At 40.2% G+C, this 19,240-nt stretch overlaps 1 long non-coding RNA gene across 2 annotated transcripts in view; it reads right to left on the bottom strand.

The window, feature by feature from the left end:
• Positions 1-18,150, bottom strand: part of LOC130737725 (uncharacterized) — a 21,294-nt gene extending 3,144 nt beyond the window's left edge. Inside the window, exons 1-2 of one of the 2 annotated variants that reach the window (XR_009018894.1) lie at positions 17,144-18,150; positions 14,954-15,076 (exon numbers count right to left, since the gene is read on the bottom strand). This is a non-coding gene — a long non-coding RNA (uncharacterized LOC130737725). Of the gene's footprint in view, positions 1-14,953; positions 15,077-17,011; positions 17,034-17,143 lie in introns of those variants that run through there. The other variant, XR_009018895.1, reaches the window with a different exon arrangement.
• Between the last annotated feature and the right edge of the window lie 1,090 nt (positions 18,151-19,240).

The following is a 19,240-nucleotide window of genomic DNA, read 5'->3' as shown; positions in this document are numbered from 1 at the left end:
TGACATGTGAGTTCTCAAGTCAAGAGTATCAAAACAACACCTTGGAAGTGTCACTACTGTGGAAGGAATGGACATATAAAACCCTACTGTTTCAAATTGTATGGCTACCCTCAAGCTTATGATAGTCAAATAACTCAAGGTCACACAGATGAAGAAGGAATGGAAGCCCAAGAGTGTAGTTACTTGTCTGGTTGCCTACACATCTTTCAGAGCCTCTGCAAGAGAAGACTGGTACTTTGATAGTGGTTGCTCAAAGCATATGACAGGAAATAAAGGATATCTGAAGGAATCTCAGAAGTCATTCTAGAAACTATGTCACATTTGGAGATGAAGCTAAAGGAAAAAATTAAAGGGTAGGAAAACTGGTTAATGCTGGATCCCCATATTTGAATAATGTGCTTCTGGTTATGCCTAACTGCTAATCTAATTAGCATAAGCCAACTCTGTGATTAAGGGCTTGAAGTGAAGTTCAACAGAGCAGTTGTATTGTAACTACAGAAGATGACAAAGTCTTTATGAGAGAAGTCAGATCGAAAGATAACTGCTATATTGGACACCTCAAGAGATAGCTCAGGTCTCTAGATGCTTGTTAACAAAGGAAGATGAGTTAAATGTATGGCACTAAAAGCTAGGACATCTCAATTTGAAGAGTATTCAAAAGATAGTTGTTGAAGAAGCCATAAGAGATTTGCCTAGGCTGAGGATAAGAGAAGGAAAGCTGTGTGGAGAATGCAAGATGGAAAACAAACCAAGATATCTCATACAAACTTCAGCATCAGACCACAACAAAGGTACTGGAACTGCTGCACATGGACCTCATGGGACCAATGCAGGTTGAAAGCTTGGGAGGTAAAAGATATGTGTTTGTTTGTGTTGATGATTTTTCCAGGTACACTTGGATAGAGTTCTTGAGAGAAAAGTCAGAAACTTTTGATATCTTCATGAACCTGTGTCTGAGGCTTCAGAATGAGAAGAGTTCTGTGATTGTAAGGATTAGTAGTGACCATGGAAGGGAGTTTGAGAATTCAAAATTCTCTGAGTTTTGCGAATCAGAAGGAATCAATCATGAATTTTCAGCACCCATCACACCACAACATAATGGAATTGTTGAGAGAAAGAATAGAACACTTCAGGAGTCAGCCAGAGTCATGTTACATGCCAAGAAGATTCCACTTAAGTTCTGGGCTAAGGCTATGAATACTGCATGCTACATCCACAATAGACTCACCATTAGAGCTGGAACTACTTCTACTCAGTATAAAATATGGAAAGGTAGGAAACCTACAGTAAAGCACTGTCATATATTTGGAAGTAAATGCTATATTCTTGCTGATCGTTAACCAAGAAGAAAGTTGGATCCAAAGAGTGATGAAGGGATATTCATGGGATACTCAACAAATAGCAAAGCCTACAGAGTATTCAATTCTCGCACAAAAACCATGATGGAGTCAGTAAATGTGAGTGTTGATGATGAGCCTAGTGCAAGCAAGGAATCCAATCTCAGTGAAGATGAAGATAGTGTAGATGTTCTAGCCCATGCTCCAGCAACCAACCTCGACAATGAGTCTGATACAAGTGCAGATGAACATGAAGACAAGCTGTCTACACAGAATAAAGCTCCATCCATCAGGATTCAAAAGATCCATCCTCAAGAAAATATTATTGGTGATTTTCAGGAGGGAGTAACAACCAGGTCCAGAAGTCTTATTGCTCATGGATGCTACATCTCAAAGATAGAACCTAGCAATGTCAAAGAAGCTCTTACTGATGAATACTGGATAAATGCAATGCAAGAAGAGCTTGATCAGTTCACAAGGAATGAAGTTTGGAATCTGGTACCAAGACCTGAAGGAGTAAACATCATTGGCACAAAATGGATTTTCAGAAACAAGTTTGATGAAAATGGAATTGTCACCAGAAACAAAGCAAGACTGGTTGCTCAAGGGTATACACAGATAGAGGGAATTGACTTTGATGAAACCTTTGCACCAGTAGTAAGACTAGAGTCCATAAGATTGTTGTTGGGAGTTGCATGTCTTCTAAAGTTCAGACTCTACCAGATGGATGTCAATAGTGCATTTCTGAATGGTTACTAGAATAAAGAAGTATATGTAGAGCAACCTACAAGGTTCATAGACCCTCATCATCCAGATTATGTATACAGATTAAGGAAAGCACTGTATGGATTGAAGCAAGCTCCCAGAGCTTGGTATGAGAGGCTTACTGAATTTCTTGTTAGTAATGGCTATTGCAAGGGAGGAATTGACAAGGCCAAGGTTGAAAGAACTCCACTTGGTGTGAAATGCATGGGCCTCAAGAGTGGTTCATCAGATTCAAAGAAGAAGTTTGTGAAGAAGACGACCAAGACCCCGACAAGAAAGGTGTAACAGTCTCAGGCTCGTGATAAGACTCCCTCACATGCTCCTATTATTGAGGATTGCACAGATGAAGAAGAGCTTTCTGCTGAAAACTCTCCCATTGGTTCCAACCAAGATGTTGTGCCTGATGTTAGGGCTTCTATACCTGAAGATATCCCTGATCAAGAAACTTCTGGGAAGGAATCCACTGCTCGTGAAGATTCAGGTGTACCCACTCATTCTCATGGTTCTTCTTCTCCTTCGAAAGAGGATGAACCAGTGCATGTGTCCATTGATGATTCTCAGTCCAAGGAATCAAGCCAGGCTCCTGCTTCTATTCAGAACATCTCTGATGATGACTCTGATGATGTTCCTTTAACTGCTTCTCTGCTTGATAGTGTTGCTGCCGGGATCAAGAGAAAAAGTAGGGTTCCTGATGTTGAAGATTCTCCTGCTCCAAAGAAGAAGACCAAGTCCACTCCAACAACTTCCAAGTCTAAGCAAAAAGATGTGAAGGGAAAAGGTAAGCAACAGGAAGTTAATTCCAAGAGTGTCAAGAAGAAGAAGGTTCCAATTGCTGCTGAGGAATCTGGGTCAGATGTTGAGGGGGATGTCGAGGACATCTTGCCTTCTGAGAAGAAAAAGTATGCAGGAAAACGCATTCCTCAGAATGTCTCTGTTGTTCCTATTGATAATGTGTCCTTTCATGCTGAAGGTAATGTCCAGAAGTGGAAGTATGTGTGTCAACGCAGAATTGCCAAGGAAAGGGAAGTTGGCTCTGATGTACTTGAGTGCAAGGAAGTGGTTGCACTTATTGACAAGGATGGACTGATGAAGACCATTCTCAAGGTGGGAAGGTGTTATGAAAAACTGGTGAGGGAATTTCTGGTGAATCTGTCTGTGGAAGTGGGACTTCCTGAAAGTGTTGAGTTTAGAAAAGTGTTTGTAAGGGCTAAATGTGTTGAATTCTCCCCTGTTGCGATCAATAAAGCATTTGGTAGAAGTGCTGTTGAGTTTGTTGATGAGGAGTTCTCCTTGGATGTAGTTGCCAAGGAGATTATTTCTGGCCAAGTCAAGAAGTAGCCCATCAAGAAGTTTCTGTCTACAGGAACTCTGAGTGTGAAGTATGCCATCCTTAACAGGATTGGGGCTGTGAATTGGGTTCCTACCCAACATACTTCAGGAGTTTCTACTACTCTTGCCAGATTGATCTACAAAATTGGCACTTCTACTGATTTTGATTTTGGAGCTTTTGTGTTTGAACAGACCTTGAAGTATGCTGACACTTGTGCTGTGAAGCTGCCCATCTCTTTTCCATCTCTTCTTACAGAGGTCATTCTTCAACAACATCCTCAGATCATCTGGGCTAATGAGGTTGCTTTGCCCAAGGGTGTTCCCATTACCCTGGATCAGCGGTTGTTTATGGAGCCACATGTCCCAGACATTGTTGTGCCATTTAGCAGGACTTCTGCCCCTACTCCAGTGAGGAAATCTAGCACTAAGGCCATTATTGCAGAATTAATGGATGTTTCTAAGGCTCAGCAGGAGACTATTAGGATCAGCACTGCAAGGAAGCTAAAGGTTGATGCTTTGCTTCTCAAGCTTCAAGAGGAAGAAGATCAAGAGGGTGAGCCAAGTGATGCTGCTACTGTTCCTCAGGATGCCAGCACTGAAGAAGAGGGAGAATCTGAAGAGAGTATAGAAGAAACTGAAGGAGACTCCAGTTCTAAAGATTAGTTTGTGCTTCTCGTTCTTTTCTTTTGGCTGTAGTTTGTGCACCCTATGCCAAATTTGTGTTTAAAAGGGGGAGTAGATCTGTGTAGCTGTGAAAACTCTGTGTTTTGTTTCTTGGTAGCTTTGGTCTGTAATAATTTGAAGACAAGTTCAAGATAGAGGCATGTAATTGACTGGTTGTTTAGCTACTGTATGTCTCTTGATGCATTTGGTGATTAGCTTTTTTTTAAGTTACTTCAAGTTTGTTGGTTTTCACTTGTTGGATAGTTAGTACGTTTCTGCTGCCATGTTCCTTGTTCCAACTGTGCTTTATGGAGTGTGCTGGTTGTTAATTGGATGCATCATTTGAGGAGGAGTCTACTACTAAGGGGGAGCTTTGGTTCTCTTTCTTTACCCTCTCTGTTCATTAAGTTGTTTTAGACAAAATTTGACAAAGGGGGAGATTGTTGTTACTTTGTTGTCTTGCATTTTGTAAAAAACAACCGGATGTCGAAGCCGATGCCGTGGCATCTGACTTTGTGTTGCTAGGACATCAGTCCTCTGTTTGGAACGTTACTTCTGGGCCCTTGTAGATTTTATGAAGAAATATTTTTGTAGTTACTTGAGGAACAAGTAGCTGTACCAGAAGGGTTTGATTTATGGGTTGTTATTTGTTGAAACAATCTTTAATAAAAGATTGGTTTTCTATCTTCACGTTTGAATTTTGCAACAATATCTTGGAGATTCAGTTTTGATTTGTTGCTGCAATCTGTTACTTCAGTCCAAGCAAACCCTATTGCCCAAGCCACCGCTGCTGAAGTCTATAAAAAGACAAAGACCTATAGCTTGAAGACCTATAACTTGTGATCATACTTTGCTCACTAATTCTTTAAAGCATGGTTATGATCTGTGTTGTTTGCATCTGCAAACTCTGATTGTTAATTGTCAGTTATCAGTCACTGAGGCAGTGATTGAGAGAAAGTGAGAGGGGCTCTCATACTTAGGTTGAGATACTAAGTAGAAATACACTGGGTAGATTAGGAAGTGAACTATGAACTGTGGTGTTCATGAGTGTCTGTAATTCCTGAATCTTGAGATAGTGGATTTCCTTTCTTTGGGTGAAAACCCTCCAGACGTAGGTGAAGTTTTTCACTGAACTGGGTTAACAATTCTTGTGTCTTGTTTACTTGTGTTTTTAATTACTGCTGTTACTGTTAGTCGATTGTTGAACCTGTTGTCCCAGCATCGTGTAGGACATCTGGTCCAAGGGAACCTGAATTTCACGCATGACAGCCTTTCTCAAGTCAATTGACAACAAAACTTGGAAAGCTATTGTCAAGGGTTGGAAGCACCTGCACCAAGGCACAAGTTGAAGGCACTTCAACCATTGCTGCTGAGAAACCTGAGGAAGAGTGGACAAAGGAAGAAGATGAAGTTATGCGTAGTTCCAATCAAATATTGTATTCCCTACTCAATTGTATAGCCACATAACTATACAGTCTCGGAATGCCTCTTGTTCGGGTTTGAAATCGATTCATTCATGTGTCCTTCCGCCTAGAAGCCTTCCAGAAGCCGCTTCTTGTCCATTCCTCATTGCACCGACGATCACTCCCTGCCCTCCTGTGACACCCGGAGCCGACGAGGGCGGAGAGTGATCGCCGGTGGTGACGAGGTATGGGACACATGAATGAACCGATCCTAATGATTTGACTCTGTTTGCGCAGGCTGTTTATCTTGATCTTCTTCAGTTTGTGCAGACTAGCTGATTTGACATTTCCTTGCTAATGTAGTTACCTCGTAGTTCTGATTATCCTTTGCTAATCCATGATGTGCATTGAAGCTTTGATCATTCTTCTTCTTCTTCTTCTTCTTCTTCTTCTTCTTCTTCGAGGGTAAAGGACGCAAAACTAAGACAGTTGATGTACCGTGGGGAATGGGAAGGTGACGTTGGGATGCGGCGAGCAGAAAGACTTTGAACATCAGTAAGGACGAAAAATAAAGACGCACTCTTTTTCTCTATCTCATAAGTTTTTAACGAGGAGTCTAGAAAACATGTAAAAATACAAAACTTGTATTGGCAAATCATATATACGACAGGGTATTTTTAGAAATATTCCAACGATTGACTTTACCAATCGAAAAAACTGAATTACGGCAGTTGCTCGGTGGGAAAAATTCCCTGAAGGTGGCGATACGATTACGACCTTTGAAGTCCAGGAATCGTTCCCGAAAAGCCGGCGCAATCGTCGTAATCCGTTGGCGATGTGTGGGATAAGCTCCTTATCCAACAAGCCTCCCTAGAATAAGGGTGAGCATTTCTAACTAGGCAAAGCCTTGGGGACCCCAAATTGCCATTAGGACCCGAGCACCAAAGCCCTAGCGGGCAAAGCCCTTGACCAATCACGCTTGGCGAGGCAACACCCTTTTTCTTTAGGAAGAAGTGTGTGATTTAAGCTTCGGTTGAAATACAATGAGCAAAGAGTCCTAGTTAAACCCTCACACATTCGAGATCGTTATACGTAATTCATGAATTAAGAGGAAAAGCGTACGAAATAGTGCAGGAACAACTTAACAAGCAAGTTTGGCCATAAAAATAACGCATGTTCCATTACAGAGAAGGCCCTAAGGGGGCAGCCAAACATTGATCAAATTACAAAAGGGGGTAAATAATATTACAATTAAACGTCAACATTATTACTAACATTTTCTTGGTCCCCAACGTTCAAAAAGTTGATATCGCCAACCCCTAGAGGATCTTCTGGGCCAACCAAGCCGGTTGGGGTGAAAGCTTTAAACATCCCCATTGGACGCAGGTCAAGATCGCCAAAGAGAAGGTGGACTTGAGCTTTGGCAAGGAAGAATCCGTACTCGCGTTGCTCAGCGACGACAAAGGCAGCATCATCCTTCAACTTGCTCTCAAGAGTTTTGGCGTCGACCTTAGCCTGGGCCTTTATCGCAGTAATGATCTTATCCTTCGCCGCTAGGGCGGTTTACGCTCGGGTCTTAAGGTCGGCGACCGCCTTGTCCTTCACCGCCAGCTCCAAGTCTTTTACAGTAATGATTTCCTCCCTGGTCGCCACCTCCAGCAGAGTCTTCTGTTTTTGTGCCTCTAGATTGTTTTTGGCCTGAATGGCCTCTTGTCCCAACTTAGTGAGTTTCTCTTCAACAGTGGCCTGGGTTGACAGTTGGGTTTCCAGCACTTTGCACCTTTCATCCCGCTCGGAGTGGGCGGCGCGAAGTCGGATCACCTCTTGTTGCAGCTCCACAACATCTTTGGCGGCGGAATTGTATGTTTTGAATGTGTGGCCAAAGATGCTCCTCGCGTATAGGAGGCTCCCCATGGCATCACTCGCCATGTGATTTAGACCTTTGCTCAGCACCTACTCTTCTAACTTCTCGTGGCAAACTTCTTAGCGGATGAAGGCAATAGGATCTTCGATATCCTGAAAGGCAGGGGGGCGAGAAGGACCTTTCTGCTCGCCCTCAGAGCGAGAGGTTTGCTTGGAGTCATTGGCGTTCTAGGGAGACAACAGAGGCTGTTGGAACTCCCGTGATGACGGATCAGATTGGCGGAGAGGGGAGACCAGCAGGACGTCAGCCTCGCCTTAGACGGAGAATCGGATTCGGCATCTGTTGCGGTTTTGCCAACGGTAAGGGGGGGAGGGTTTCTTCTTCGTTGGTGGACGAGGAATCTCACTGTCGAGATCTTGAGATGAGCGCTTCGTTGGGCTAGGTTTCTTCTTCCCGCCCGTGGCGTTGAACGGGGGGAAGGGAGTAGTCTTCTTGCGGGAAAAGGGCGCTGGAAAGCTTAGCGCTTGTGAACTTCAGGTCCTCTGAAAGGAGGCACGCTAACAAGGTTAAAGTAGGTGGTGCGAATAAAAAATGACAAAAATAAAGAGCATAGAGCAAGATATTTAGCAACCTAGATACTTAGGAGTCAGCGACTTTTTGGTGGCGTCGATGACTTACCACAATCCAGAATGGGGATTTTGGCGAAGAAGCTGATGGTTATCTTATCAGTGTCGGTGAGGGAGTCCTCTGGCGGGTTGGCGAAGCTGTTGGGCTCCTCCGTTCAGTAAAAAGGAAAGAGGGCGGTCATGTCCCTCTGGGTGAAGACCTCAGGGTAGTCATGGATCACTCCGATCTTGAAATACCTCCGGGCAAAGTTGGATTTAGCATTGGACATGAACGGGTTAAGCCGTTTGCGGCCGGGCCTGGCCTTCAAGGAAATCCAGTCACACGACTGCAAGGACTTGGCGTCCACGTTGTAGAAATAGAAGAAGTGAGTAGACGATGGCCCGCACTGGACGGCTGTAAGACCAAGATTTGGTCAAGTGGTACAACTCTATGTTTTGATGATAACAAGTTTATTATTGTGTATGAAAAATTAGGGTACTCTAACGTTTTTCCTTTTAAGTGTGTGACAAACAGGTTCTGATTCTGATTCAAAGACATATAGATCAGAAGTTGAAGCCCTAAGAGTGACCAATGAAACGCTTCTGCAATCACTACGTTCTTCTGGACGGTAGTAAATGCTTTAGATGTTCCGAAGATCAAAAGCTCTGATGTGGACTCTGTTAAGTTCAAGTGCTGAAGTTCTAAAGACCAGAAGTTCTGAGTGAACGGTCCAGAAGCCGAAGACTTGAACATTCTGAAGTCCAAGAGTAAGCTGGCTTCCAAGACCAAAAGTACTTCAAATTCTGAAGACCAGAAGTTCAGAGTGAACGTTCCAGAAGCAGAAGTTCTGAAGGTCAGAGGATCCAAGCTACCTTCTGACTCTGATCACATTGCTTCACAAGTTCCAACATGAAGCGTCGCCAAAGATCAGGAGTCAACTAGGTTAAGGCAATGTCATTGTCAATAGTACAAAAGCAAGTGTACTATTCTTACTATCTTACCTACGATGTTCAGCCACTGCAAGTTCTGGAATTTCCAGAATTACCCTCCAACGGATAGATTCTTTCAACGAATACAAACCCCAAACCTTGGAGTATTTAAAGGCTGAAGATAAAAGAAATTGGCTAAGAAACTATTGTACAATACAAGTGAAAACCTTCAAGCGAATACCTTAGCAATATTTCTTCATTGTTCTTATCGTGTTTACCTTTGCTTGTTTAGAAGCATTTCTTTGTAAACCAAACCTTCTACAAACTGTGTTTGTATTTTCCTTGAGAGACCAGTGAGGTCAGGATTCTTGAGAAGACTAAGACAAGTGTGTCTTAGTGTTGCTAGTTCTTAGATTTGTTAGTCACTGAGCAAGGTGTGCTAGTGCAGTTGTAACAATCTTTGAATTGTGGATTTCCTTCATTCTAAGAAGGAAGAAATCACCTTAACGGGTGGACTGGATTAGCTTGAGTGATTTATCAAGTGAACCAGGATAAATTCCTTGTGTGCTTTTCTCTATCCCTTATCCTTTGCACTTTCTGTTCTTTATACCGAAAATATTTACCAAAATCTTACAGGGAAAGCTTTAATACTTCAAAACCCTATTTCCCCCCCCCCCCTTCTAGTGTTTTTCATACCTTCAATTGGTATCAAAGCGTAAGTTCTGATTACCACACTTAACAGTGTTCAGAGATCCGGGCCGGTGTGAAAAACTCAAATGGCGACCACCACCAACGATACTCAGAAAGATCACTACAGTGCTAAACCACCTGTCTTCGATGGAGAAAAGTTTGATTACTGGAACGATAGAATTGAAAGTTTCTTTCTTGGCTTTGATGCTGATCTCTGGGATCATGTTGTTGATGGCTATACACGTCCAGTTGATGAAGCTGGAGTTAAGATTCCAAGAGAGAAGATGAATGATCTTCAAAAGAAGATGTTCAAAGATCATCATAGAGCAAGAACCATCCTGCTGAATGCTATATCATATGAAGAATATGAGAAGATCACGAAAGGCTATCTTTGATTCTTTGAAGATGTCTCATGAAGGAAACGAGGAAGTCAAGGAGACAAAGGTGTTGTCTTTAATAAAAAAGTATGAAGCCTTCATGATGGAACCTGATGAATCGGTAAGTGATATGTTTTCCAGATTCCAGATGATCATTGCTGGGATTAGAGTGCTCGACAAAGGCTACACCACTGCTGATCATGCAAAAAGAATCCTCAAAGGCCTTCCTGAGAAGTGGATGCCCTTGGTGACTTCTTTGAAGTTGTCTAGGGATATCAACAAGATAAGTTTGGAAGAACTTATCAGCATTCTGAAGAGTCACGAGATAGATCGAGCTGACCATGTACTTCAGAAGAAGCAGAAATCCATAGCTCTGAAGTCAAAATCTGAGAAGGCCAAGGCGCTTCAAGCTGAAAGAGTTTCAAAAGAATCTTTTGAAGATTCTGATGAAGATGAGCTCTCATTGATTTCAAAAAGGATCAATCACCTTTGGAAGCACAGGAAAAGCAAGTACAAAGGATCATCAAAAGCCAAAGGAAAACAAGAGTCTTCATCTGGTCAACGCAAGTCATCACCAAAAGAAGTTACATGCTTTGAATGCAAGAAGTCAGGACACTTCAAGAGTGATTGTCCTAAGCTGAAGATAGACAAGAAGCCTAAGAAGCACTTCAAGGCTAAGAAAGGTCTCATGGTAACTTTTGATGAATCATACTCAGAAGATGTGGACTCTGATGGTGAAGTTGTTGAAGGACTCATGACCATTGTAAAAAACAAGGAAGCTGAGTCAAAAGCTGAGTCAGATGTTGATCCAACTTCAGAAGCTGAGTCAGACTCTGAAGATGAAAATGAGATATCCTTGATAGCTCCACTGAAACACCAACCATGGTATCTGGACAGTGGATGCTCGCGACACATGACGAGAGAAAAGCGTATGTTCCAAGACCTAAAACTTAAACCTGAAGGTGAAGTTGAAGTTGATTTTGGTGGCAACGAGAAGGGTAAGATTGTTGGTTCTGGAACCATAGGTGTTGGTAAGAGTCCATGCATTGATAATGTTCTCTTAGTTGACGGTTTAATGTTCCAAGACCTAAAACTTAGACCTGGAGGTGAAGTTGGTTTTGGTGGCAACGAGAAGGGTAATTAAGATTGTTGGTTCTGGAACCATAGGTGTTGGTAAGAGTCCATGCATTGCTTTTTGTAGACCCAAAAAGCAACACAAATGGGTGAAGAAAATAGAGAAATAAAATTAAGAAACATGAAGTGGATCGGAGGTTAGTAGAACCAAACGATGCGGTGGAGCATCATTTTTAACAAAATCCAACATCTTAAACCAACAGAGCGTTCGCTCACAACTTAAAGGGGTGAAGTTCACAAAAAGTAGTTGAACAAGTGGCTTTGGGGATGTGCGATTCACGTTCTGGGGTTCAGGTCGCAACAAAACTTTGAGGCATGGTGGTGCCATGGGGTTTCACATTCTAGGACGATGGTCGTCATGTTAAAGGGAGAAAAGGCTTGACGGTGACCGTTTGTGGTGAGAAATATGATTTGGAGATAGATGGGATGTGGACTTAACAAAAAGAGTGGATGGTTTTTTCAAATTTAATTTAGTAAAATTATTTTCATAAATTAATGTATGATAGTGTATATGCATTAAATTTATTTAAATTTTAACTAATTAGTAATTATTTTTTATTAGTGACGAATTTGTTTTCGTCACTAAATTTTGCCTTTATAAAAAATGGGATGGAGTGTAGATTTTAAAAATGAATGGAGTGGAGTGTCATTCTTGCAAACCTTGAGGGGGTGAGTGTATTTTACTCTAAATCCTATTATATTTTATCCTCTTCACAAACCTTAGAAAATAATTAATATAAAGGTGTTCAAAAATTCTCTTAACTCTTCACCTAGCCGAAAATTATTTATATTATCTTTCAACTTTTGAAAAAAAAAATACTATCATATGTAATCTTCTTATCTTCTAAGTTTCAACTTAAATATCACAAATTCAAAATAAAAGATATTATTCAGATTTGTAATCTTATTATCTTAAGGAGATAAAATCGTATCCACTCGAAATCAACTTCTTATCATAATCCTACTTAATCATCTAAGGGCTCGTTTGGCACGCCGTATTAAGCATGATAGTATAAGCTTATACAATACATTATTAGTTTATCCATTGTTTGGTGATGACATTGTATTGTATAAGCTTATCCATCAAAGTCCCCTTATACGTCAAAATGACGTATTATTTAATCCATCATGTGAGTGATGGATAAGGCATGATAAGGTTGTGACATATAAGTCACCATCACCACGACCCTCTATTGCTGCCAACTTACACCACCATTGGCACCACCACCGCCACCACCCGATTACCGCCGCCGCCGCCACCACCGCCCTACCGTCACCACTGGTGTTGCCACCACCACCACCACCGCCGCCCTATCAGGGCTTATACTATCAGGCCTAATACTATCAGGTCTTATACTATTAGGCCTTATACTATACGTCGCACCAAACGGGCCCTAAGAGTAACTTCATTACTAACATATATTTATATGTAGATTTAAATTTTCTCAATTAAATGAAGGCAGCTTAAAAATTCAAAACCTACTCATCTTATCTAATCTCATCAAATTGGAAATTTTTTTTTTTAATATATTTGTATATGTAAAATATTAATTATTTTCTTGAAAGGAAAAAGTTGTTCATATAATTTTTGAAAAAATATGAACAATGAAACATTTGAGGACAACCTTTATCAAGTAGAGAGTAATGATATATACACACCTCATTTTTTAAACACTTCATTTCCACCTCTTTTTATTTCGATCTTTCTCATCTTATCATCTATCACATCTCATATTTTCTCTCTCTTACTTTTTCTTTTCTTCCTATCTCTCTCATCATTCCACCTCTCCACCTCAAAAGAGAGGTGTGGATGAAACATTACCCATCAAGTAGACACACATTATACACAGTCGTAATTCTAACAAAACTGTAACACCCCGATTTTCGGGTGCCACGGTAGTAACATGTTAAAGTAAATATGCAATCTTTTCCAAAAGGGATTTATAAATGTGAGTATTTATTTTTTTTTTCCTTTTCGAAGTGTTTCTAAAATATGTAATGCATACTCCCAGCCGTAAATAATTTACATCTGGCCTCGATCAAGGCATAGCATAGAGTACATGACAAATAAACTAAGATCCAACAACGGACTCACTATGCAAAGACTCCATAAATCCGATATACTCCCTATGATTTCCACACTGGGTAACCATAGGAAAGCAATGCACCGGAACCTACCCGAAACCTTAAATACAAATCATAAAATGATCCTGCAAGCTTAAACCAATAACGGTAAGCTTTTCTACCCAAAGGCTCTAGCCCTACACCCGACTCTATTCTTCGAGTCTTCTATAGATCTTCCACGTGGAGTAGCATCTGCTCACATCACCTCCTTTCGTCGTCTGGCAGCAGGCCTACCGCCCAAACACAAACATACAACCAAAGCCAAGGCGCGAGGGTCAACTCACAGTAATAAGTAGATATACACTCAACATGTGATATGGGGTATAGATATATGTTGATATATATATATATATATATATATATATATATATATATATATATAAACAATCCTAGCATGTTATTGGCTCTAACAATGCTTCAAATAAATCAAACAGCACACAATTCCAGTCAGAGTGAATGTATGCGTGAAATGCAATCATGAATCCGGATTTGTGACGCGTTCCCGTTCGCCACAAGTGAAGCATTCCCGTTCTTCACTATGGATGAACCATTCCCGTTATTCATCCTGGATGAACCATTCCCGTTATTCATCCTTGGTGAACCATTCCCGTTATTCACCATATGATGAACCATTCCCGTTATTCATCATTTATGCAAGGTGAACCATTCCCGTTATTCACCATGATATGCACAGGTGAACCATTCCCATTATTCACCCGATTGATGCAATATGGTTAGCCAAACATCGAATCGTCCTCACCACATAAGTGTTTAGCTCACAACCCAATCTCAACAAACCCATGAGTTAGTGTCGGTCAATACAACACAACTCGGAGTAAGTGTCGGTCAATACAACACAACTCCATCAACAAGAATACACAAGGGTCTAGTGTCGGTCAATACAACACAGCCCAAACAACAAGAGCACTAAGTGTCGGTCAATACAACACGGCTCCAACAACAAGATAACCCAAGGGATTAGTGTCGGTCAATACAACACAACCCCAACAACAAAACCCAAAATCAAAGCCAGAGTCAGTGTCGGTCAATACAACACGACTCGGAGTTAGTGTCGGTCAATACAACACAACTCCCACCACAAAACCCACAATCAAAGCCCAGAGCCTGTGCCGGTCAATACAACACGACTCGAACAACACTCCCAAGAGTACTAGAGTACTCGGTGACTTTCAGTCATCACCATAGCTCACCTCAGTGGCTTTCCCGATTCCAATAACTCTCCAAACCCACAACAAAGTCGACTTTTCCCCGTCTTTCGTAAATATTTTCCCCTTCAGTTCTCCTATGCTTAAACGTTAATAAAAATTGTTTCAATTCGAATTAGTCAAGTTATGAGTTTATTTCTCAAAGTCTAAGTTTCCCAAGTCTTTAGTTTTTCAAAGCTCTATCATTCTAAGTTTTCAAAGATCAACCACCCAAAATACATTTCCCGGGGAAAGTCTAAGAATTCCAACATATGGCTAAGTCTCAAACCCCACATTTGGACTTGCCTAGGGTTGTTCATCCAACCCGAAATATCAAAGATCACCAGATCAATGAATCTCCACTCCGAAATTGCGTCAAAACGCTCAATCCAACAAAAGCACAACATCACAAGTATGGAAAAGCATCATAACATCAACTCATCATCAAAAACAACATCAGATAAAGCATAAGTCGAATTTATCGACGCCTATCATGCAGTCATAGCTAATATGTAAGTTGCCCTAACCTTAGGCGCTTTCCTTACTAAGTTGCGACTCAAATCAAATCCAGTCATATCTTTGCTTTCCCGTGTTGGCTCACTTCCGTCTGTTCTTTGGCTTCGTCGTCAAGCGCTTCCGTTATTCATACCCTTCATAAGTACACATAACATAATCACTAATTGAGCTACCTACTTTCCAAGTCTAAAGCTACACTCTCAAGCAATTGACTCGACGAAATCACAAGTTAAACTCAATCTCCTTAATGGTTATAAACCATCAAGATCAAACTCAGAAATTAAGATAAGTCATCATAATGACAACAAAGCAATAACAAAGCTTCAAAATCTTATGACTTAGTAAATCAACTTTAAAACCAAATACTCATATGCTTGTCAAAATAGATAAGTACACATTACTAGTACTTACTCCTCTCATTTTCCTTAGAGATCTCAGTCTCTAATAGGATACTCATTGAGGTATTTTCGCAATACTACACACCACTTCCCGTTAAAGCAATTAACACAACATCTGCAATAGCATTCTCCTATCATCCTCCTTAAGTAATCTCTTCCCGTTTTCTATTCCATAATCCTCTTTATCCTCAATACTTACTTATCAAGTCACCTACAACAACTTAATGTCTCAACTCGCTCTCACGATCTATTCCTCAAGCCAACGTTGTATCATTATCAATTCTTATCAAAACCACTAACTCTTATCAAGTAATCCATAAACCATAGTTAACTTCCAAGGCAACCAACTCTTCTTATCTAATGATTATGTACTTATTCATGACTCATAAGCTCCTTCAAAACGATCGAATCATTTCTCTTAAACTTAAACTCGCGATATCTCATTAGACACACAACCCTAGTCTCTTCGAAACTCCACTTTGGTTCTACAAAAATCCCAACTTATTGATAAGTCATCAATCTCTAAGAAATAACTTCTAGTCCTCAATCAATCCCTTAATCACTTCTAAGTCCTTGAACTTCCAAAGTTTCAAATCTAGACCTTCTAGAACCAAGTATTTATAGTAAAGCTCATAGACTTCTTGGAATTCAAGATTCAATCCTAAGTCATCTTCCAACATCAAGATTGCAATCACAACTTAATCCATTCTAATTAATACCTTTCGGAGTCTAATTCCTCACTCGGAAATCCAAACTTAATTGCTCTAACTCTATCCAATCTTGTTATTCCTAAGCATCCATCGACTAGCGAGATAGTATCAATACGCTTATTCCCTAACACTCCGACAACTTGTTCGACTTTAAAACCTTTCGCAATCGCTTTCTAACGAATAAATGTGTGTGAACTCAAACGTTCTCTATTTTCATAAACGGATAAACAACGTACGTAAGTAAGTTTAAAAATATGTCTTCCTACTCCAAAGCATTGCAATATCGATTAAAATAAAAGGTTTTCTCATCTTTTTCCCAAAGCAATTCTTTTCACTTGAAATAACTAATTTTGTCAAACGATTATAAACTGTACAGCGGCTACTACTTTTGAAAACAACAACAGTTTTATGTGAGTTTTCGCAAAAGCTTTTCAAGCACATTAAGGCTTAAAACAAAATCCTTAAAACCCCCAAAACCACTTAACTCAAAGGAAACAACTTTTTAGAAAACTTAATACATTAACATAAAACTCTACTCAACCACTCAACCTTTGTAAAGAGATTAGTAAAACATATTACATTAGAAATATATATTTTCTTCAGCCAATTAGCAGTAGAAAGAGTTTCAAATATGTTTTATATTAAAGTAGACTCTTGGGGCTTTCTAAAAAGTGGTCATACAACTAAAACGGATAAAAGATGAGAGAGTTATGCAATTTTCAAGTTGGAGAACCGAAACAGGAAATTGTCCCCTGCAGGTTCTGTTAGTGACGGAAAAACAGAGCTTTGTGACGGAAAAACTGATGTTTGTGACGGACTTCATAACAGAACGTGGTTTTGAAATTTCCAACATGTTCTCAGCACCAAAACACTATCTCAAACCATTTTGATTCATCTAAACCCCAGATAAATTTAGAAATCAAATATACAAACATACTAATCAAGAAATTAAGGCTTTTACCAAGGAAAATGAGAAGATGATGGTGGAGGAGCTTAAATCCCTATTTCATGAAATGATCAGATCTTGTTCTAAGAATTTTGAAGCATGTAAATGAAGTTTATCAATTAGAGATAGCAAAGGAAAAAGTTTTACCACATGAGGAAGTAAAGTGGCATGGTGATGGTGTCTCCTTGTCATGATATGGAAGATGAAGCTTGAACAATACCATATGATGAATGGGGCTGTACGTTTGTGGTGCTGGCCTTCTCGTGGTGGCCATGGAGAGAAAGAAGAGGAACATGGTGGCTGCCATGGTGGCTTTCTTGCGTGAAGAAGGAGGGGCAGAACAAGAACATGTTTGTGGTGATGGTTTTCATGGTGGAAAGGAGAAGAAGAACGTGATTATGGTGGCCTCTTGGCTGGACTGTTGCCATGGTGAGGATGAGGGACGGTGGTGATGGTGTGGGTGCTGCACGTGAATGAAGAAGAAAGGAAAACCATGGTGGTGATGGCTGGCTTCGTTGTGGCCATGGAGAGGATTGGTGGCGGCTTGAACATGAAGGAAGAAGCAACTCGTGATGATGGTGAGGTGCTGTACAAGAGAGAAAATAAGAATTTGGTGTTGGTGATGAGGAGAAGAAGAGAACAAGAAAGGAGAAAACATGAAGAAGAACAAATGAAATGGGTATGCAGCAAAAGAAAGAAAAAAAACGTGAAGGAAGAAAGAAATGAGAGTGAGCCGAGGATGAGGTGGACGGAGGGATAAGGATGGTGAGATATTTTCTAAAGATACTTTGAGAAGATATATATTTTTTTAAAATCGGTACGAATTGATTTAGACACTGAATGATTTAGCTCATAAAGTTAAGAGAAAAATATATGAGTGATATATTATTATCCCAAAAATTATGGGGAACTCTATGAAATGATAAAATATAAATTTGAATCACTTTGAGCAAAATAAAATGATCCGTGAATCAAGAAATGAGTAGAAACTGAGCTAAAGAATAATTGTGAGATAATTAGAACAAATATGACGTTGTCATATTATGTGCCTAAGCTAGAATAATTTACAAGGAAAATGACAATAGTAACTATTATCATTTGAGAGGAACAGACAAACTTTAGATAGCTCACAGAGCGTTGAATTGAGTTTATCGAATAAAACAAAAGTTATGACTTATTAAAAATAAGAAGACTAATGATATTATTTCTATTTTCAATGAAACTATAGAAAATAAAATACTTTGAAACTAATTATCATTTAAATGATTTCCTTGATTCTTAATTAAAATCAAGTCAGGAAAATAACTTTAAAAATATTAATAGATTATAAACACTCAATTAATTAATATAATGAAATTAAATAAATAATCTAGTTATTTATTTCAGGGTCTTACAAAAACCCTATAAGGAATCCACACTATTACACCCTGTTTTACAAGATAATTAGTTTTAATTTATTGTTTATAATTCTTTTCTCGATTAATGATGAATAATTAAAATTTTATATAATTATAATATTTAACATGTTAATATTTTTTTATATACATAGCAAAACTACCAGCAAAATAAAACTAAGGAACTGACAAAGAGTCCTTCAACAGAAGGTACTCCACATCAGGTCTGGGAACTAGCAGCTGCCCCCCGCCTTGCCAAGTGATCCGCTACCGCATTGCTCTCCTCATGAATACAACTAAGCTTCACCTCCCAATCCCACCTCAACATCTGCTTGATGGTATACAACACCAGGAAATCCGAGGGCAACTGAACAGCTGCTTCATCCGCTAAGGTGGTCACAAGTGCAGCACAGTCAACCTCACAGATGACTCTCCGAAAGCCTCGATCCCACGCTAGACTGAGAACCTCCCGTAGCGCTGCCGCTTCCGCCTTAAACGTACTATATCCGGCGTTCCCAGAGAAACATGCCACCACCCAACGGCCATTGTGGTCTCGAATGATCCCACCACCATCAATCCGCTAGTCCATGTCGCGAAAGCTCCCATCAGAGTTGCATTTTACCACCTCCGGTGGCAATGGAAACCAGACATGGCAAAGAAGAGAGTTGTTCACAAAACTGCTGCACACCCAGTCATCATGATCATGCGATAATTTCCGCCACGCCACCTCGAAGGGCCAAGGATGCGGATCCAACAACGAATTATAGCTCCACTTCCAGGATGCCCACAAACCTGCTAAGAACTTAATCTCATGCGTGCCACGAGCCAACGAGTACACCCAAACCGCCAA

The sequence above is a fragment of the Lotus japonicus genome, chromosome 2, assembly GCF_012489685.1.
Source record: "Lotus japonicus ecotype B-129 chromosome 2, LjGifu_v1.2".
NCBI lineage: Eukaryota > Viridiplantae > Streptophyta > Magnoliopsida > Fabales > Fabaceae > Lotus > Lotus japonicus.
This window is presented reverse-complemented; position numbering and strand designations above follow the sequence as displayed.